Here is a 23,227-nt window from a genome sequence, read left to right as displayed (position 1 = left end):
GAAGGAAGGAGAAGAACAAGGTTCATTACACTGGGGTAGTGTGCGTGGTCAGCTACGTGCGATGTTGCTTGTGAACGTGTCAGAGTGAGTCCATGATGGCTGCCTCTCAGCGCAGATTAACTTCTGCACATAGGTGTTATTTTTACCGAAGACACCGGAGACATGTGGCCTTAGAATCAGTTATGATTGGTTGAACTTGGTTGTCAATTCTCGGAAAAGTTACAAAAATTGACAGATGCAACGATCCCAGATTACGAAGTTGGAAAGGTGTGCGAGGAGGGAGTCTTTTGAGAAACGCGTCACATGGTTCGCAAAGAACAATCTGACACTTCACCATCAATTCAACCTATCAGATCAGAAGCAGAAGAGTACTACCACTAAGGGAGCAAGTTGGTAAATGGTAAAATTTTCCTGAAGCCAGTCTGGTGAAGAGGAAAAAAACCTTTTCCATCAAGAAAAGACTTCAGTGGCGTTCTTTGCTATTCTTTCAATGAAACACCCTCCACTTCTGATATAGCTGATGCTATGGCAGCTAAGTTAACCGCTGAAGGAGCTCTAAATGCGTAGCTTGAAGGCTGCCAGGAAGGATTTGCAAGATCACATGAAATTATCTAAGTACAGCAGCTGTCTTGCGAGGTAAAGTTCTCAAGGCCCCGTGGGCAATTCACAAATTCTAGAAGGAAATTGTGTGTCAAGATGCAGGTTTGTCAGATGTGAATGGTGAACTTTTGTTTCACGACCCAAAAGTGGGCTTAAATTGCCTTTAAGGACTTTTACTTGGTCTGCCCTTCGGAAATCAATTGTTCAAGTAAGTCGAGTGTCGAAGCAGTTAAATCTCATGTCCTTACATCATCATTTTTTATGACTTGAAAAATGCCACTTAGTTTCTTTACATATTAAAGGCATGAAACTTCTTTTTTTAACTGCCATGGGAAGAGAGATTTGTCTTTAAAAAAGTCCAGTGTGTAGTCTCAAATCCTTCTCTGTCTGAGAACCGTTCTACATTTATTCTACATCTGTAGATATTTAATAACCCCATATTTTAGGCATCATATTGCTTTATGTCACTTGATTAAAGTTTTGTCTATGTTTCGTACCATCTTTTCATGTTCTTCATGTATTCTGTAATAATCAGTCTATCTCCATATACAGTATGTATTCAGCCTCGCTCCTTCATTAACCTCACAGTGGAGGCCACGTACTTGTGCTTTTGTTGGTGGATTGCCACTTTCTCTCTTAAACTTTATAAAACTAGGATTTAAAAATGCAAATGTGCCGCCTGATGTCTCAAGGCAAAACATCTCAACGGAGCCTCTCGAGATGTCAAGCGATGACCCATCAACAACAACAACAGTGAACAGAACTCTCGAGTGCATGATTCCTTTCTTGTTAGTTTTGGTTTGACAACACGTATATATATTATTTCATTTTTGATACAGAAGAAAGAGCTCTCAAAATAAACAGTGTGAAATGCTTTTGATGTGCACAACTTGGCATCAAAGCTTTTCCAACACATCTTTGTGTGCTGATACTTCTTTTCCTCCATATGCTTCTCCTGATATTCCTACAAGGAAGGAACAGACTGGACATATTTTGAAGGTTATGACAAAATATATCCTAAGGCTTTACTACAAAGAATATGATTTGGAGTACTTAGTGATAAAACTTCTGTCTGTACAGTTTTCCCCATGCAGAGATGTCAACTTTAAGTACTCAAAATAGGGATGGTTTTGAAATCAAAGTGGGAGTTTGAGGGGGTCCTCCCACAGGAAAATGAGAGTTTCAGAGACATTGTAAATAATAGAAATAAAATAATAAGTGCACCACAGAGAGCCACTCTGGCATAAAATATTGTTCGTTGCTTTTCATATACTAGTTACATTTCTCTCTCTCTCTCTCGCTGCCTGACGTTGGTGTGACCCTTGTGATCTACAGAAAAACTGATGTCCCAGATTTAAAAAAAGATGCCCTTTTCCTTTCCTTTCAAACTTCAAGGAGTTCACACAACCCATAAAGAATGATTCCCATTTCATACATATTCAGTCAGTCTCTTGCGACAGTGCCAAAAACAGGTTGTGACAACTTGAAGGTGAAAAAGTTCTGAAGATTTTAAGAAAGAACTCACACAGAAAAATGGGGAGGGTCGGCTGGTATGGTCCTCTGTGCTCTGTGATCATTCTGCATCACTCTTCAGTCAGGAAACTTGATGTTTCAGGCTATACTTTTTCATGCTTCACTTACCAAAAACAATGACACAGACACAGGTTTATTATTAACATCGGCACATGGAACCCGTGTTATTATATTCAAGTATAGGAGTTTGTACGGTGATGGAATGGATGTTATATTGTTTGTCTTCACATTTAGAGAGACACAAATGGATATTAATAATTCAATGATGGCAAAGGGAGACAAAAACAACTGCTGACAATGTTTTGCTGGCAAAACCTGAAAAGCAGTCTCTTACTGTATTCCCTGTACTGTTAATAGTATTATTGTGTAACTGAGCAACCAACCGGCATATACAATCTGATTTGTTTGTTTGTTTGTTTGTTTACAATATTTACAATGGCACACACATGTGAATGGTCATGAAAGATGTTGGGCTAATATACTCGTCTATGGAGATATTTTTAAATCCTGTTTCCAAAAGTACACATTTACATGTGAACTAGGTCTAAGAAGTACGGACTTGTTCATACACCTAGCTTTATGCTGTTTGCTGAGGAAAACATTGTTTTTTTTTAGCACCACCTGGAAAATTATTTTGCATCATGAGTTGTTTCTCTATTTATCTGCATCTTCCGTATTGCAGAATTTCTCTGCTTGTGCTCTTTGCTTGTGCTATATTCATTTCCGTTGTTTAGTTATATTTATTCTGCTGCATTTGAACTACACTTCAATGTTTTATTGAAGTCTATATACGTCTAAATAAGTCAACATAACAGTCCAAGTGGGAATGGATACTGGAAGTAGAACAGAAGGTTTGAACATAATTTTTTAAGAGGAGGTCGTGCATGCAGTGGGAAGAGGTTCAGATGAAACTGAAGGTCAATTGAAAAATATCTCCTTATCTCACTCGCCTGCTCACTTAAGATGACCAGCTCATGCTGTCATCATTCGTGCAATTGCTTCACTGTAACGTCCACCTAACGTGAATAAGGAATGTAAAGAGAAGCTCAGTGTCAGCTCACAGCTCCCTCCTGTGGAGCATGTGCCGCCTGCTAAATGCATGTTTGTGAATGTGTGAGTTTCATTCATCCTTCCGTTCATTCTGTTCCAGTAACATCTCTCTCTCTCTCTCTCACACTGATTCGTTCCCCTCTTATCTCTCCCTCCCTCATTCTTTCAGCGGACTCACAAGCCCCCTGTCACCCTCCTTCCTCTCTCTCTCTCTCTCTCATTCATCATGGTAAGCTCCAGTGACAGGGGAGCACTGCTCGGTGGCAGTCCGCTTAGTAGAGCCTGACGCACACAGCCTTGAAGACAGCCTCGCAAAATGAAAGTGAGGGAGAGGGAGAGACACACTCCGAGATAGACGAATAGAAGCAGGAGAGAGAGAGAGAGAGAGAGAGAGGGGTATCGGACAATATGTAAATGAGGGAGGTGAAACAAGAGAGAGTGAGAGAGCAGGAAAGAGAGACAAAGAGGTCACATGTTCTCCCCGTGGAGCTGTCATTGGCCAGTGCATTATAGTATGAGTATGCATGTGTGTGTGTTTACTGGGTGACCTTGGGAACTACGGCCTTGTGTCCGTGTGTCGGGTTGCTTGATGAAATGGTGAACATTTCAGCAGCCGTAACACAAAAGCACAGACTCCCACAAATTGTGTTTTCCTGATAATCAGCTGACTTAATTCTGTAGATATTACATTTTTAAAAAGGTTAAAATATTAATGCGATGTGTGACAGTAAAGACTGTACGTTGAGTCTGCCGCTGGAGAAAGAATTGCACGATGTTGAGAATAAATATCACAGCATTGTGTGATAATAATGTCGTCCTGGAACATGAAAGAATGTATCTTCAAACTTAACCTTCACGATCTAAACTACACGGCTGGTAACTTGTGTGACTACATTTTTGCAAGGCTGTGATGCTATAACATCAAATCTGCTTCTGTCGTAGCTCCTGATACAAAAGGTCTCAATGGACATATGTTGCCTGACGTCACACACACACACACACTCCTACACACAGACTTACAAGCTGAAAACATTACCAGGCAACGCTGTCGTGGCAACTCAAGCTTCAGAGGTATGTGCTTATTGCAAGATGCAGAAATATATCTATTCATTTAAAAATCATCTGTATTCATGTATTATTGCACTACATTTTTGGTCTGGAGGATTCTCAGGGTTGAACAGATGAAGGCTTTTGATTATTTCCTTGTAGTACATGTGAATTCACTTTAACCCAGATGAAACATACAGTCACACCGAGTCCCTGCTGCTGCAATCAGACTCATCATGTTGTATTGATTGCTCTGATCATACATTCTCAGTTTGCCCACTTTGTCAGTGAAACCAGAATCATGTGAGTACATGTTTTACAAATGCAGTCTTTTTTGATGAATCATGCACAGAATAAATTGCATGTGTGTCTCCCGGTGTTCAATATGAATGCGGTGTAATGAATTTTACAACGTCACGTCAACGTTATCATTAAGTTCCTAACTGGAGTTCAATAGTACTGCTTAGCCTGAGGAAATAAGAGAGGAAATGAAAGAAGGACACCTGCAGTGTTGAGTAATTCACAGAAACTTCATAGAGTAAAATCAATGGAAAACATGTTGAGGAATAAAAAGTCATTTTTCTAAATAGTGTAATGATTGTTGTAAAAAAAAAAAAAAATCCTGTCTGTGATGAAGAACAGCTTTTAATAATTAATAATTCTGTCCACGTCATTAACATGATATCTGTATCTCACATTAGGGCCTTTCAAACTAAATCTAAAGCTGCTGCACGTACATGCTCGAGTAAACAACTGTTTCTTGCTTCACCAAAATGTAATTACTTTAAGGAAAATCAATAGGTTGCTGTTTTTGTGTTCAGATTAGTGTAATCCTCCTTTATGTGACCTATTATTTGCAGCGCTCATACGCTGGTTGCATTTCAAGAAAATTGATGTCAGTGTTTACACGCCGAGGCCAGTATTCGCTTGGTTTGTCAGCTTTGCTAGTGAAACCAAGGTCGGCGAGGGGGATATTTATCATTCTCAACTTGCCTCGAGTTGTGCTGCTGTGTCTCAATATGTATAGTGTTTGTGTAAGAGGAAAAATCTGAACCTCCTCCTCCTCCAGGCGGTTTGATATTATCTCAGGTTTTGTTGTTACTCTCTTCACCGAAGACTGTCGCCACTGTGAATTGTAGCTGTAATCAGTACTGTTTTTTCCAGCGTACAGGTCACAGATCTGATGAGATAGAAGTTGTTTCACTTTGTTGTTGCTTGCAAACACTGTAAACATCATCGACTGACCAGCTTATATTAACCTGAAAACATAATTTATACTTAAGTGATGACGTTAAATGACATTTGTTGCATTAACTGTAGAGATCAGAGGCAAACACGGGAACAAACCCCATCAACATGTATCAGTATATCAGTTTGCAGACCTCAAATTGATTTTAGGTTTGTAGAAGGCTTTTCACGAAGCTTATGAAGAGTTTAAACTTGAACTTGGATGCAGACGAGATAGCTCTGGAGAGGACAGTCAGGTGCAGAGTCAGACTTTCTGGATGGATTGATTACCGACGGGAGGAGAGTTCAAAGGTCACCTCAATCGTCAGGTCTTTGTGTTCTTTAACGTTGACTGCTGCCTGGAGCTGAATGGGAAATGTACACCAACAATCACAAATAAACACTTCTGTGAATAAATAGAAATGATCCTACAATCAAACTTGCTTCACTGGTTGTGACTACAAAAAAATCTATCTGAAGAGACTTGGACAAGACACAGACGAGGTAATGTTTTAAAGGCACATTCACTGTAATGGTCGGTGTCCAAGCGAAACGCACAGCTACCTTGAGTAAACTTGTGGATTTCTCTTGGTTGGAGTTGTTGGAAACATTTAACAAAACATTTAACAAAAGGTCTTGTCCTTGAAAATCTGAGGGGATTTAAAATTGGACTACACTTTACAGTTTCACAACAGCAGATGTTGTCTTTGAAGGGAGTGAGTACCAGATTCCTGCATTACACGAAGAGAGGGTTACATTATTGGCTCATTAGAGGATTTGAAATGACTGAAATGACCAAATGAAGTGTGAATAAAATGACTGAAGATTGGAAAAAGGGAGTATGGTAAGCTGCGAGTGAGCACAGCGGGAAGGCTACAAGACAGGAGAGTGAAACGGGAGGAAAGGAATGGAAGTGGCAGGAAATAAGACATGCAAGCTGGAAGAAAGTGGAGGAAGGAGGAGTGGGAAATAGAAAATGATGGAGGAAGAGGGAAGAGATTGGATGCTTTTAAAGACGGAAGGAGTAATTAGTCCAGTAAGAAAGAAGATTGATTGACAGGTGGAAGAAGGTGTGAACGGGTAAGGAAAGATGGGCAGAAAAAGAAGGAAGGTAGAGGGGGAGATAAATAATGTAGGCTGGAAAGAAAACAAACATACTGAAAAGTGAGAGATTGAAACACAAAAATGAATTCATGCAGGGCTGGAGAGGGGGAGGGATGGACGTAGAGAGGTGGCCAGAAGCAAAATTAAATTGCAGAGTTGCTGTTTCGAGAAAGAAGGAAATATGTGAAAAGCATGAGCCGAGGCGAAAGGGAGAAGTAATGAGACAGGTGGAGAGACGGATGAAGAGGTGGCAAGGAGGGAAGCACATTTTGTATTTAATCATTTCCATAAGAGAAACAGAAGAACAAGAGCTGTAAATGACTCTTATGTTTACCGATGAGCGTGAATATTAAATAACAGCACTGAATCGCTCTCTGTTTGCCCTCCTTCTCTGCACACATAATTTCAGAAGTCATCAGAAGTCGCAGACGGCATGTTGACGCAGGAAAGCTGCTCGCTTTACTGAATCTCAACCTCTGTTTGTGTTCAGGCTGAATGAAGATGGAGCCTCGCTTGCTTTTTCTCAGCTTAGTGGGAGTTGAGGATCAATAATCCATCTTCCAATTCACTGACCTGCAACTCTAACTACACACACACACACACACCAAAGCAAGTCAAAACTCACGTATACGTGCAGAGAAACCTTTACCATGTATACAAGCAAGAACGCATATAGACCGGCACGTAAGCAGCTTGAAAACACTTTCAGTAAAGATCACTACCGTGGTGCCCTTCCACAAATACATACCTGTATCGACGGGGCTGGTGAGATCGTTACTGATATGTTCCAAACTACTGTATCTACCTCCACCTCCTCGTGGTTCACTGACCCCGTCACTCACTCCCACTCTTCACTCATTTTCTCCACACTTTCATCTGCTTCAGCTCTGTAACTCGGCAGGTGGAGCAAACCACCAAAGCTGCCAGGGTTTATGGATGTAATCCCACCAGGACTATCTTTACCAAAGCATGTCTGCAGGGCCAGAGATGCTTTGAAATTGGTGCTCTGAAATATTCGACATAGTGACAGTAAAAGACCACGAGGCAGTTTCTGAAAATCAGTGACATCCAAATTTCCTTTATGCACAATAACTCAACCTCGGTTCAACTTTCTAGTTTCTAGTTTCAGTCTGTGACTTTTTACTGACATAATGTTACTTGATTAGTTTTTATTATTATGACACTATGAAGTAAAAAGTTCCCAGAAATCTTGCATATTATCAATCACATTAGACCGAATACAAGACATTTTACTTTTGATAATTTGCAAAGATGAACCTTGAGTAGACTGTGGACTTGGTGTGGACAACTTTGACTGTACTGAGGAAGGAGTTGTATATTTATTATCAATAATCAGTGACAAGTTACGGTACTTTTACAGTAGGCTACAATTTTCAAATATTTTTCAATGCCCCCACCCATTTATATCAGTCATTGTCATGTTTTTATTGCACAATTCCTACTTCCTTTTTGGTTTACAGAGATTTTGTTATTAATCACACCTGAAATCAAGGTCTAACTTGTAATTGACATGAAGTGGTACACTTTAATGATTTATGGGTCGAGTACTTACAATATAATCGGTCTCAGACTCAGTAATCTCTCACAGTGTCGCAGCAGTATCAAGTAGTAGGTATAAATACTGTGAAAATACATTTTGTTCTTCTTGGTTTACTATGTATATATATATAAATATAACGTCATTCATATAATATGCTGAAAGTACATGGTCATCTGTGCATGCATGCCATGGACACACACAAACACACACACAAACACAAGGAGGAGTGAGTGGCTGCAGGCATAAACAGATTCTCTCTCTCTCTCACACACACACACACACGCACACACACACACACACACACACAAACTCCAACACAAAAAAAACAAACTGTTTTCATTTTGATTATGTCTGCAGTCGTGCAACTGTCACCTAAATGTTTGTCATATTAGATAAATAAGAACAGACACAAAGCAGACACAACTTCTCAATGGTTCAAGTGCTGTCAATGGTGGAGAATGTGGTTGTTTGTCGTTTTTTTGAGTGTGTGTACAACAAAAGGACTTTGGCCCGGGTAAGAGGACATCTGAATTATGGGAAACATTTGTTGTATTTGTTGTGCACATGTGCAAATGTATCCAGACAGATAGCGGTCTGTGTGTGTGTGTGTATGAGTTGTGTCCCTTCTTCCACACACACACACACACACACACACACATACACACTTTGTCCTCTCAACCAGACAAAGTCACGGTGTCCTCAAGTTGCACAGAAACATGTGGACAGGCTCTGTGTGTGTGTGTGTGTGTAGGACGTTTTTTTTTCTACTTCATGAATGGACTGACTGTATTATTATACTATGTTTGCTTATATACAGATCTAACGATGATATGATTCTGGGAAAAACAATGAAACATGACTCTCTCTGCTGTTTTTTTTAGTTGAGTGTTCTTAAGTTTTAATAACTACCTGTAGTGTAGAAACATTTCCTCCCCATGTTTAAACCACAACTGTGTCCAAGTAAACAGTGAAAATCAAAGTCAGCCCGAGCGAGACTTTTTACTTCTACCGGGTTTTTTCGGTGATTAAAAACGCCCTCGGCCAAAACAAACTCCAGGCCTCTCCAGCCGCAAACTGTGTATTAAAGCAATCACGGCTCAGAAGACTGATTCCAGGTCTGTGTTATTGTTTAATGTGTGAAGTTAAAAGAGGATCCAATTTACCAAGGTTGGAAAAACACTTCGAGCAAGATTTCATCACAAGCACCACAAAGGTAATGTTAGTGTATGAGTAAAATCAAACGTCAACGACCACCCACTCAGGTGTTTTCACTGACTGTGCCTGTTTAGACCTCCTCTGGATTGTGTTTTTGTTCAGAAGCCTGATTAAACTGTGGGCCGTGCTGTCGGGCTTCCATGGCGCTCAGTCTGTGTTGAATGCCACTCAGCTTTGAGCCAAAGAGTGAGCCAGTGCAACACAATGCCGACTTCTTCATTATGGGGATGCATAATGTGTCAGTGTAGATGCTGCAGATGTCCTTGGCCTTTTTTTTTTTTAATGTGTTTTGAAGAATGTGAAATGCTCTTTTGTGTAAACGCACATGTTTTGCATCGTTTTGGCCGATTGTCCACATGGAGCCTGTAAAGCATGTTTTTAATTCGGGTCTCAGGGTGTAAAAATCCAAAAACCCTGCCCTTGCATTTTTGTGTGGACAGCGAATCTGCACACTTTCCATATCGATGGTGTCATCGCCCCGTCCCTCAACCTCTAGCCTTCAACCTCTTAACCCCGCGATGTCTCATAATAACAACATCAAGCGGACTACATGCTTGTGTTTGTGCTGCAGAAGATATTGAGCCTTTCTTACTCGTATTGTAGTTGAGTGCGAGTCACAGCAGCAGTTCGACTTCATTATCAGTCCACACAAACGATCCTGGTTTCCTTGCACTAGCCATTTTCGTCTTCTTCTTGTGTTCGGTTTCTGAGTCTACTGTCTGTTTGTTTACAGCGCGCAAGCTTTTTGCGCATGCTCCGTCTCATCTTCTCCGTTTTTGGCGAATTTCAAGCGCCGCCTATAGGCCTGGAATATGAACTGCAGCGTGTTGAGTCTTTTTCAGTGGATCCATTTGGACGCAAATATTCCTGAAACAATGCCAAGGAAGACGGAGGAAAATAAAGATCATTTTGGTACGTGTGGACTAGGCCTAAGTGAATCTAGACTTGTTTTTCTGAGATGCTTACTGGTGTTATTTTGGCCTTGTTTCTCCAGGTAGTTGCTTCTTCAGGCTTGTCCTCACGTCTCCTGTCAAATAAAGATAAAGATTCAAGTCAAGTCACCAGGCCTCTTCTTTGGGACTTGTTTCCCTCAGGAGATCTGGCAACACTGATGATTATGTTGCACATCAACAACTTTAAGAACAGCTACAAGAAGTGAGGGAGAGAAAGAGAAACATGAAATGAGAGATCATTTCCTTCATAAAAGTTGTTGTCTGCAACACAAATGAGGGGAATCTTAACTATCTTGAGAAAAAAAAAGCTCTCTTGGCTGCAAGAGTCACTCATTTCTCTCTCAGAATTTTTTTCACAATCCACCTGCAAAGTAAACACGTTCTTTGCAAAAACATTCTTCTGTGATTTTCTATTTTTGCACAGAACAACACTCATCTTGTGATGTAAAGGCTGACTTTCTGTTCAGACGGGTATCAGCTGCTTGAAGTGGTGACTGATGTATGTATCTTCACCTGATCACCTGAAGAGAGGTGAAAATGTGCAAATCAGTTTGCTATTCAGAACCTTAGTGACCAACACAAACACAAATAGATGCCAAACACAAACCCACTGACGAAAAGCTCCTCAAACATTTTGGGATTGGAACAAATCTATCTCACTGTCAGAGTATAAATCAAACAACAATAATTATGATGTGATCCTTGCACAATGAGTAAATGCTGGTCTTTGGGGATAATATTTCCGTATAGCTGACAAACTTACTTCTAAATGTTTTCCTTGAGAAAAAGCAGCAGAATAGCTATTGCAGAAGCAAGAGTCTGGCAAAATGTTGCCTTAATTTTTTTTGTCAGAAAGTCACATATCTGTAATCACATTTCATCAGGCGGCATACATCATTTCATTTCATCAGTGCGCCAAGTCTCACACAGTATGATGACATTTTGGTTGAGTAATGCAGCTGAGGCCTTTCACAGCAGCTGGTGGTGATTTAATTTGTCAGTGACAGTCAGGTTTAGCAGCCACATCTCAATAATATGGGCTGCGAGAATTACTTTTAACAAGATTATGCCGAGAACCTTTTTTACGCTCCGATATGCATGTTTTTATTCTGGGAACTGTATGTCAGAGTCTGCAGGCAGGTGGAGGCCTCAGAGGTCCCGCAAATCTACTTTAATTTGCTACCAAAGGAGAAGGGCTAAAGCTCTGAACCTGCTGATGAAGCAGGGTTTATATAGCACAGCCCCAGGTCACACATTCACTCATATACATTATGATGTGACGCCTATAGTGAGGTTGTTTGAGACGGACATTATAGGAGCTGAACTGCTTTCACACATACTATGAATACGAGATATTTACATGTAGCTGCTTTGTTTTTTTAAACAGACTACAAGGAAACCAAACTTGTAAACATTGATGCTTATTTATACATTCAGAACTACAAAAGCAAAACATAAATTCAGAGCTCATGAATAAGAATTGTTTCTTTACTGACATTGCTACTGGAATTGTTTTAATGGTGCCCGCATGGTTTGTCACAGTCATTCGTCTGATTGGACTCTTTCTTTGGAGGTGTGTTTGACTGGAGTGAGAATCCACACATTAATTTCTGCTAATTGGAATCAAGTTTAATTCCCTTTGCCAACAACGACAACAGCAACAACAACAACAACAACAACAACGGTGTAGAAGCATTTGAAGCTAATCCCACTGGCTTCTGCACAAACGGTCTCATTTGATTTGACAATGATGCAAAACACAGTCTAAGAATCACGTTATGCACCGAACAAATACTTTTACAATGTGTTGGGTGTGTGATTATTAGCACATATTAGCATATACAAATAATTTGCTTATGTCTGTGCAGATTACATCAAATAACCAGTGTCATATTTCATTGGGGAAACATGCAGTATCACAGTGGTATGTGCAAGAAACAACAATGACAACAAATCACTAAGTACTACTAAAATGTTTGTTTCAGCTGTGTTTCATTCGTTAAGTTAGTTGTTTTAGTTTTGTTAGTTTTGTCCTCTATTTTCTTCTCGCATGTACTCAGTGTTCTTGTTTTTTGTTCCCTACAATTTTTCTGGTTTGTTCTAAGTTTTTGCTTTGATTCTCATCATCCTGCTGTTGTTGCCTGCCTATTCATGGTAAACGTTTTGCTCTTTGGATCTCGGCATAATTTTATCAAAGCTCACCTTTATTTTCAACTTGCATCGGTGCCGAACATTCGGTTCTTTTTCAGCCAAATCACAGAAGCAGATTACTTTCAAAAAGCATTCTTCTGTGGTTCATTTTGTTCACAAAGCAACACTAATTGTCCATGGCAGCTCTTTATTCTAATGAGTTTCAGCTACTTGAAAAGGTGACTGATACTCTCATTTTCACCTCTCTGCCACCCATTCAAACTAATCACCTTAAACGATTTGAATGTGCGTATATCACTTGACTATTCAGCTGCCTTAATGACCGAACCCACTGAAGAAAATGTTTCACATCCGCTGATATAAATATAGTATACAGTCATTTTCCCCCCAGTAAATTTCAGTCACCATTAGTGATTAGCGCTCTTCACAGTTGCAGCTACATTCAGAGACATTTCCGTCTTGACACAAGCCATGATAATGTTGGAACAGATGAGGCAAGAGCTGCTATACTGTTGATCTGGAGCAGCTACGGACTTAATTTGAGGCTGTGGGTCATGAGCATAGGCCAAAGCAATATGTAATGGAGGAGGTATCTTAAAGAGGTCTAAGAGGAGGAGGAAATTACTTTGATGCTGATTAGCTTAGTTAGGGTTATAAGGATACTGGGGCTGCATAACAGGGGTTGGCCAGTTTGGAGGAGCAGGCGACACCGCAGGGGGGAGGAGGTGCTAATGGTACCTGAGATGCTGGAAGCACTTTCATGGGGGCAGGGCGCTTGTCCTTGCAATGTCATGGCTTTCATTTATAACACACAGCCAGGTTTTCTCCTGAAATGTCACCAGGTCTGGAGTTGGGAAATATCGATCCATGCTCCCATTCTAACACACTGTCTCTCTACCAACTTGTCAAAAAAGGCCTCAGATTCAGTGTGACTCACTACTCACCCCTCTAATGTCAGTTTTATAAATGAATGGTTGCATTTTAGAAATAAATCTTCCTGACAAACAGTTCACATGGACAATTATTCTATGACATTTGTCCTTGTCATCAACAGCATCAAGCGGTCAGTGTTCAGCCAGGTCAACCCATCCAACCAGCCCAGCAACCCCCCGACTCGGACTTGTGTTGCTCTTGCTCTGACCTTCACCCTGAGCATTTCAGTAATAAACTGCATGTGTGAACGGGGGTTATATATGCAGTATGCATCTCAATCAGCTGGCAAATCTGATTGCCATCTGTCTTGGTGTACTTTGGCTCAAGCCTGGCCCAATGGTTGTGGAAAAGCTGCTCATCATCACCCAAACGATCAAAAATTGGCACAAAAGGACGACAGGACAGATTGTTGTTGTTAAAATTGCTGTCCTCTGTTTTATACTTGACAGGGGGAACAATGGCAACTGCAGTTTAATTTCAATGTCATCTCAGCTGTCAAAATCACAGTCACGGTTCCTATGGGTGGCTATTTCCATTGGCTGTTTACTCACATAATTACACTTGTATGGGGGAAAGATCCCGGGTGCGTCTTGGAGGGCTGCATTTATACTGTGCAATCTGCCTTGGATGTGTCTTGGGTTCGTGTACACATTTTTTTCCACCCAGCATGAAGGTTGGTTGTTTTTTTATAATGAGAGATCATCTTCCCCAAACCCCAAACTAAGTAAGTTTCTTTCTTTCACATTTAGCTGTGTGAGGTTAATTGACATTTATAGCAGCAATATCTTATTGCCTTAAATGGATCTTTAAGCACATTGTTTTCAGGTTGTCACAGCTGGTGTCTGAAAAAAACCTTGGTATTTCATGTTGTTTGTACAGGAAGTGATTTTGAAGGGAACAGAGGCTTCCAAACTCTGCCCAGAAAATACTTGTCAGTTCATAAAACACACCTCACCGCACAGGAAAAGCCACACACACACACACACACACACACACACACACACACACACACACACACACACACACACACACACACACACACACGCACACACAAGCTGTCTCAGAACATTTACACACATGCACCAGCAAACAAACAAATGTACCCTTCAGTCTAAGTGCCCTCCTACCTGTGCTATGGTAAAGTGCATTTGTCAGAAAACACACACAAACAAAAATGCCCACATGGACACACACACACACACACACACACACACACACACACACTGTGGGCATGCAAGGTGGAGACTTAATGGACTCCAGCGACAGAAGAGGAATTGCCTTGTTGCAGCCAGTCAGTGCCACATCCACGCCTAAAAACACTGCTATACCACACACATACAGAGTCACATGCACACGTACACACATCTATGAAGACACACACACACACACACACACACACACACTGTACATACACACACAGCCTGGCAGCCATTTTGTCCGTCAGATTACTTGCCATGCAGCTGGTGGTGCACAGAATAACAATGACTGGAACAAACCAAGGAAGAAAGGAGGGGAGGAGTGAAGGAACCTAGAGAGTAAGAGGAGTGAAGGAAGGTTGATAATGGGGAGAGGAGGGAAGGATGTAAGGTAAATTAAACTTAAGGAAGAATGGAAGAGGAAAATTGAATCAACGGTGATGATGGATGATAGGAGGGGAGGAGGATGGACTCTGAAATTGCCACTGCCAAGACTCCCATGAGGCACTTGAGTCAAAACCTCGCAACTGAAGCTCAGAAGGAAAAGAAGCGTCCATATATTCTGTCGGCTGCAGAGCTTTTATGTCTGCCAAAGAGTTGCATTATAAATCATGAAAATAAGATGAGGTGGATGCATAGAGAATAGAGAAACTATAGAGAATGTAGCTTTGACAAACAAATCAATCTAAACAATCGATTGTTAAATCTGAATGTTTCTTCATGTTGCAACTATACGTCTGTTAAGGTTTAATATTCTTTCATTATTATTATTTTTGTCAACTGACCACAGAAAACCACTGACTTCCTGTAAAAAAAAAAGAAAAAAAAAGACAGTTTTAGTATCCACAAAAACAGCTCAAAATGTCCGCTGGTGTCCTTAAAATATATCCAGTGGTGTGACTCGATCTGTGTTCAGTGGTCTTGTTCCCTGATATGAAAGGGAGCTAATAAGCATATATTGTGAACACGATATGCCACGTTTGGGACAAATGTTAACCTTGGACGTATCAGCAGTTTTCAGAAATGTAAGTGTTAACATTATATCCTGGTGACTGTTCTGAATTACTAATGGAGAAATGATGCAAAAAGTTAATGAGGCTGTGATTTTTACATTTTGTAAAAAGTGCAGAAAGAAAACTGACACTGGAGCCTGACGACCGAAGCAGCAGGACATGAGCTTCCTCAGGATTTGAGTTGTTACTATTTAACATATGTAGACTGTGTGTGTGAGAGAGAGAGTCTGTTGGAAGTTGGATCAATGCAATGATGAACTCTGACTCTATCAGGAGTGAAGCTTTGACAAACACTAATTTTCTGTCTCAGTCGCTCACACACAACCTCAGCTATCTATATCTGTATATAAATCCTACACATACCCACACAAAGAAGTGCGCACAAACACAAAGTTCATGTTAAGACGCAGACAGAATCAATCAAGCACTGACAGTGTTTGGACTGCGAAGAGAAATATCCTGTCAAGACACGTTGTCTCTGACAAGGTATTTCTTCTTGTAGTCCAAACCCTGATTTCATGGTGTCAGTCTCTCAGGACCGGTAAACAACAGAGCAGGGTTAAATATACTGTACAGTAGAGGGGCCAGGGAGACCAATTTCATCCACCCACAGCAGCAGAAATGGATGTAATATCTGTGTTGTGTTTTGACGAAGTGGTCAGACTTTGTCTCAGTTGGACGAAACTCTCCCCGTAGCTACTGTTGGGCACACAACAGTTTCCAGCTGAGTGCACCAGGATTGGACCTGTTTTCTGAAGTTTGTCAAAGTCTTGGAAGGAGCACAGGACCATTGAGACCCCGAGGCGACAGGCCATTCACTTTAAGGTTGTCCCCGTAAAGAAACCATCGTGGAACCTTCAGCGTGATTTATTTAGTTCAGTTTAGGTTTAGTGTTGTCCAGCGGTGGAGGAGGAATTCAGGTCTTTTTTTTTTTTTTTTTTTTCCCCTTTTGATATGTTGGGGAGTAGATACAGTATTTAAAGTGGCATAACATGTAAGTACTCAACTCAACTAAGTACTTATGTGCACTGATTTGCTTTTCATCACTGTGGATGAATGTGCTGAAAGAATGTGTCCAATGAATGTAACTGAACGTGACCAATTAATTGCAATTAATGAACGTGAACGTTGAATCAAGTCAACGATGCTTCTAAGTACACTGGCAGAGGGTAATGTTTCATATCAAGTAATTGGTACAGAGAAGCTTAAGTGTGTTTTAATTCATTACAAATCCAGTGGCCCTCAGTCAGAAGCACAGCACTCTGGTTGACAGATTCAACCATGGGGTGGTAGAGAAAAGAATAATGACTCAGCGTATGATTTATCATTATGAACTAACATATCTTGACACAGTAAATGTAATGATTTCACCATAATCCTTTGAGTAATGCGTCAATATTACTTTTTAGCTCACAGCAAGAAAAAAAAATGGAAGAAATGAACATGAACTGGATCATTTTTGGGACTGTCAACTTTGTTCGAAGCCCCAAAGATTTAATAATTAACAATTTATTCCTTTGTGAATTGATCTCTGAATATGCTCTTGTGAAGTGAACAAGCACAACGCTGACCACTGGTATTTACAGCACACAATACTGGTCCTGCAAATCTGCTGGAAAGTGTCATAAAAACAGTTCATCTGTGTGATCAGAGATGATGGAGGATGTGGGATGTGTCTGTTTCCAGAGGCCAATCATATAATAATCCACCCATGAATAAAGCAGAAGGCAGGTGGAGGGAAAGTGGATATAACAAAAATAAATTATTAAAAGAAAATTATTATATTTTTCCTCTTTGCACTTGTGAGCGCAACACACTAGCTCTCTTTGTTTTTATCTCTTTAAACCAAGTGTTTATGCTCTTTAATTCCAGGATTTGTTTGGCTTAAATTCCTTTACATTCTGTACATTTTCCGATTTCCTTTTCCATTATTCCTGGCATTCCTGTTTTTGTTGTCGTCAGTGACAACAATCAAGTGGATTACTGTGACGCTGAAGAAAATGTCTAATTAATGTCTGTTTTATTATAAAGTCTGTCTTTTTTTTAAGTGTGTTGCTGTAAAGAATGTTTTGTACAATATCTCTGTTCATTATGGGCTGAGGGCGGCTGTGGCTCAGGTGTAGAGCCAGCGTCTTGGCATCGGAAGGTTGCTGGTTCGAATCTCCTGGTCTGCATGTCAAAGTGTCCTTGAGCAAGATACTGAACCCCAAACTGCTCCTGATGCGCTGGTCGGAACCTTGCATGGCAGCCATCACCATCAATGTACGAATGTCTGTATGCAGTTGTGTTGGACAAAAGTGTCTGATTTATAATATCTACATTTATCAAAGTAGAGAATTGTGTTTTTTTAAAGCAACCTATCTCAATTAACTCTGAAGGGTTAAAGGCAAATGTGTGAATTTCAGCCAGTCATCTTAAGAAGCGTGTTGCTCAGTAATCACTGATGTAAATGAACGGTCATAGACCCACATGTATTATTCAACAGACCGTGCCGCCTTTTCATCACATTCTCCCCAGATGGCAGTCAAACTAACACACATACACCTCATCATGAACTATTCATAAGCCTAAAGATTATTGACGTCTCATAATTCACGGTGACACAGAGCTTTGTGGAAGAAGACGTGCTGCTCCACAGTTGAGACGGACGTCATTTAAGAAAAAAAAGAAAAAAAAAAGAAGAGAATGAGTCAATGACTTTCTACAAAATGAGGATTTGGAAGAATGAAGAATGATGATTTGAGCGAGGACGATGTGATTCTCACAGCCACGGCTCTGGAATATCAGAATCCTCACCGTGCAGTGTGTTAATAAATCCACACTTCTGTCCGTGCTGCTGAAGTAGAAGACAGATTTGTAATTGTCTTCCTCTCTGTTTCATCTTGGATCAGCAATATTCTCTCAACCATGTACTTGTTAAGTATAAGTATAGTAATATATAGTATAAGGGAGGAGAGTGAAAATGAGGAAAGAGGGGCCTCAGATGAGATAGATAGATAGATAGATAGATAGATAGATAGATAGATAGATAGATAGATAGATAGATAGATAGATGAATGACATTTTGCTGCAGCAACAATACAAATAAATATCTCAAAAATCTTTTCAGTGTTCACGCTGCCAACAACACAATCGATATCTCCAAACTCACTTGTCTCAGTTGTTTGAACACATTCAGTATTTTTCTCAGCTTCCCCCTGAAGCTCTAATATTAAAGTGTTTGTGAAGGATTACACTCATAAAACTCACTTAAGCTTATGGCGGCACACATTCAGTTGTCAGTGGGAACATGCACGGGTATGTTTCTCTGTTTCTGTTTGATGTTTTAATGCATTTTAAGAAAGACATAACCGAAACATCAATGTGAGGCCCAGCAGGAAGGACTACAGTGTTTGATATATAAACTCTGGTAATCAGGCCTTTGAACGCAAGTGTACATTAAATCACTCTGCCAGGCAACATTTAATGTGAGGTGAAAAACAGGGACTGCTGAGAAAAATACTCAATTTTAGACAGAAATACTTGATAAAATGAGCTTGAGATTGTTTGCATTGTCTGTAGTTTTAGCTTAAAGGTCCAGTGTGTAGGATTCAGTGGCATCTAGTGGTGAGGTCGTAAAGTGCAACCGACTGAACTCCCCTCATGTCAACCTCCCCTATGTGACCCTCTTGGGTCACATAGGGGAGGTTGTAGCTACACAGGTCTCACCCTAAGGTAAAAAAAAAAAAAAAAAAAAAAAGGACATACTACATTCTTAGTTTCAGGTGATAAAACAGTAAATATGAACATGATTGCTAATATTTTATTTAATTTATGCCCATCTATCCCTTTAATCTTACACACTGGATCTTAAGGCGTCGTCACACAATGTGAAATATAGAATCAGTCCAGTTCTGATTATCTCTTTGAAGTTCGGCACACTTTATTCTTTATCCAGCATCTGCAGGCCCACTTGTGTAGAAGTCTGAAGGGTTGTGCATTCGCTGTTGATGAACACTGTTACTGCTGTAAAGAGAAAATGGAAAGCTCTCATCAGGGACTCCACTAACCTCTGGCCTCTCGTCTGTGTGCCCGAAAGAATACAAACACAGTTTAGAGGCTGCTGTGTGAGTTATTATTGAGAGATGTGGAGATTGAGTGTGTGTGTGTGTGTGTGTGTGTGTGTGTGTGTGTGTGTGATGATGATGAGTCAAACTCCTGCTGAAGGATTTTGCCTTTTTTTCTAACCTCAGTGACTTGAGTCATGTGTTCTTGTCACATTTTGTGGGACTCAACTTATAACCGAGGCTGCAGACAGTCACCATGTTTAATTCTAGACTATTCTGTTCTTATCGGACTCCTCTGGACGACGGCACACACTTGTCTGCTTATGCATCCCGGAACTGATGACCATATAAAAAGACACCGGCAACAATAAGAACAAAATTATGTGACAAGACTTTCAACAGAGTTTAGGTTTAAATTTTGATATTCTGCTGGTAAAAAAAAAAAAAAAAAATGGAGAGAGACAACAGTGCATTCACTTTTACAATCACACCCTGCTCACAATCACACTCCAAGAGAGCATCCATCATCCAGGTGTGTGAAAAGTTAATCATTTACACAATATATGATCAGTAATTCCAAAATTCATCACAGAGGCTTTACCCAGTCCTAGGCAGAGGCTTAGAAAACATTTGTCTGAACTTTTCTTCAACTGAATGATGAAGAAGTAGTTAGTTATTACAAACCAGTCAAGCTGTTCTCAAAGGGAAATAAGGTCCTCAGAGCTCTGTTTGAAGCTAGAAAGGTGGCGGGGTCAACCTAATATAAGCAAAGTTAAACAGTATGAAATGTGTGGTCTTTTAAGGTCAGTTTGTTTACTCAGTCATGAAAACATAAAGTTTGTTTATTCAGTTTGTTCAGGCACAAAAATCTTTCAGTGATCTTACTCTTCTTATTATGGCAAAACTACATAGTGTACCTTTGGAGGACTGCATACTGAAGGACTGCCAACAGGCAGCAGATGCATATAGTTATTGAGAGAGGAATCATTCTAGCAGCTTGGTGGACCAAATCAGATGCTGATATTCATCAAGAGAAGTTTGTCTCACTACTTAAACTCGCTACACTAAAATGTTAATGAGGACGATGAGCGCGATAATTTCATCTCCCGACCTTCATGTTGGTCGAACTTGGTCTGATCAGTCATTATTACAAAATCAGATTCATAATCAGCAGAGCACCAACTGGAACTGAACTGGGAAATAAAGAATGCCTTTGAATGTTAATTGAATTTCTCTCCATTTGGCAGGAAATCAATTTGATGGTGAACTTTAAACCACATCGATTCAGAGACGAGAAAACAGAGATACACACTGTTGAGCCTCATCAGCATGAAATGTCCAGATGTCGTCTGTTTGCTGACAAGTTTGCGCTACACGCTGGCCAAAAACTTGGCTGAAGACTATGCCTCCCAGAGCTAAACTGTAATGACTTCATAACTCATGACTGATTGAACACCTCACGAGTGCAGCTTACGAGCGCCAGCTGTTCTCTCTCTGCAAACAGAGCATGCAGGTGAAGCCAGGTAGAAAGTGTGATCCGTCTTCCATTTCGTTCCATTTTGGGCGACAGAGGGCAGATTCAGATGAAAGGGAGGTGACTGAAGGTTACGGAAAGTTTTTTTTTTTTTAATGATGGATGTGACACAAAGATCTAAAATAAGGTTCCAGCTCATCAGTGAAAAATTCAAACGCATTCCTCTAAGTCCTGATGATGAAACTGAATTAGCTTTCATATTTTTCAGAGTGTCACTGAGCTGTCAAAGCAAGGTTCATGTCGCCCCTCTTCGTGTGTGTGTGTGTGCGTGCGCGCGTGTGTGTGTGTAGAACAAAGCCTTTCAAGTTTTGCTGATGGAAGGTGAAATCATTATTTCATCACCAGTTCACCAATACCTTTCTCTTCATGGTGGTGTTAATATGTGAGTTTCTTTGTGCATGTGTGTGTGTGTGTGTGTGTGTGTGTGCGTGGTCTTTGTACCTGTGCAGGTTCTTGTACAGTATGTGTGTGAAGAACTGTGAAGCCTGTTGTTTTGACAGCGGACAGATGGGAAGTTTCCTGCTGATAATTGGCCAGATGTGTGTAAGAACACACTGTGATGATGCAGTCTTAGTGTGTGTGTGTGTGTGTGTGTGTGTGTGTGTGTGTGTGTGTGTGTGTGTGTGTGTGTGTGTGTGTTTACTTTCTCCAGCTCCTTTTTCAAAATATCAAACAGTGACGACCCCTCGCTGAGCAACAGCACGACTCGAAAACACACACACATAGAACACATGCGGAATTAATCATACCCCAGAGATGAATTAAAATAAGCATGCAGACGTGAACGTACTGCACTCACAGTGGGGTTCATATGAAGACATCATCACACACACACACACACACACACACACACACACACAGCAGGAGCGGCTCTTATGACTGTTTGTTCTTTAACAAAAATATCATGCGTGTGATTTTTTTTTTTACCCTCCACAGTAAAAAAAATCCTTTATGTCTTTAAATTGTCTCAACATTTAATTCAATTTCACAAATCGACAATAATAAAATAAGCAAACAGCGCCGACAAACAGCCAGTGTTTACACACATTATTTTCTTTTGTTTTCCGAGTCATGTGAAGGTTAAATTGACTAATGAAGTTATTAAAAAGAACCCGACGTCGCTGGCGTGTCCTGTTAATAAATTCACAGTTATCTAAATTGCATTTTGTTTGCTGTGTTGGAGCTCAGCATCCCTCAGAGAAACAGGCCAGAAATGTGACTCACTGTAACACTTCTGACTCACGCTGCGCTGACTCACGCCCTAACCTGTTGAGATTATGTCATGGGGAGCGTGCAGGGAGCCATACGAAGAACAAAAATCGATAATAAATACGCCACTGAAGACCGTGGGCTGATTCACATTCCCGTGATTCAGTTTGTTTTTCACTCAGACACATTATTTCTTGTTTCACTGCTACAAAACTCTGCAGTAAAAACTTTAAAACTATCATTTTCTGTCACCTTTGTGGTATTACATTATTAATGAGCAGAAAAGACAGATCTTGTACATCTTTATTAGGACAGGGCTGATATGTGGGCATATAGCTTAGCATTTCACTTTATAGCAAATACTTGACAATTCATGTCACGTAAAAGCAATGCAACAAGATGTGTGATGAGTGACCTTCCACAGGAGTAAATAAGTAAATTAAAGAGATAGCTCATGTTTTTTGAAGTGCGGTCATATAAAGTACATCTCTATAGTTGATCTGTTCCCGACCACAATCACTGATCAGCGCAACCTCATTTTGGAGAAGCAGAGAGCCGCTCCAGCCCAGACGCTCAGCTTTGTACTGCAGTGAATGGAGTCCAGCAAAAAACGAAATAAACCACCTAAAACAAGGCTCACCTTAAAAAAATCTAACAGTTCAAGCGTACATTGTATAGGGACAATTCACAACACTTTACATCACCGTCAGACCTCCCTTTCTTTTGGCGCTACATTTTCTCAACCGTAGAACCTCCATATGCATTAGCGCAACTGGGCAACAGGCGATCTGCAAGCGGTGAACCACAGCGCGAGGCCCAGCTGCTGGACGAGAGGTTTACTTTCGATAAAAACGA

The sequence above is a fragment of the Acanthopagrus latus genome, chromosome 15 (assembly GCF_904848185.1).
Source record: "Acanthopagrus latus isolate v.2019 chromosome 15, fAcaLat1.1, whole genome shotgun sequence".
Lineage (NCBI taxonomy): Eukaryota > Metazoa > Chordata > Actinopteri > Spariformes > Sparidae > Acanthopagrus > Acanthopagrus latus.
The sequence above is the reverse complement of the archived record's forward strand: the minus strand, read 5'-3'. Positions refer to the sequence as shown.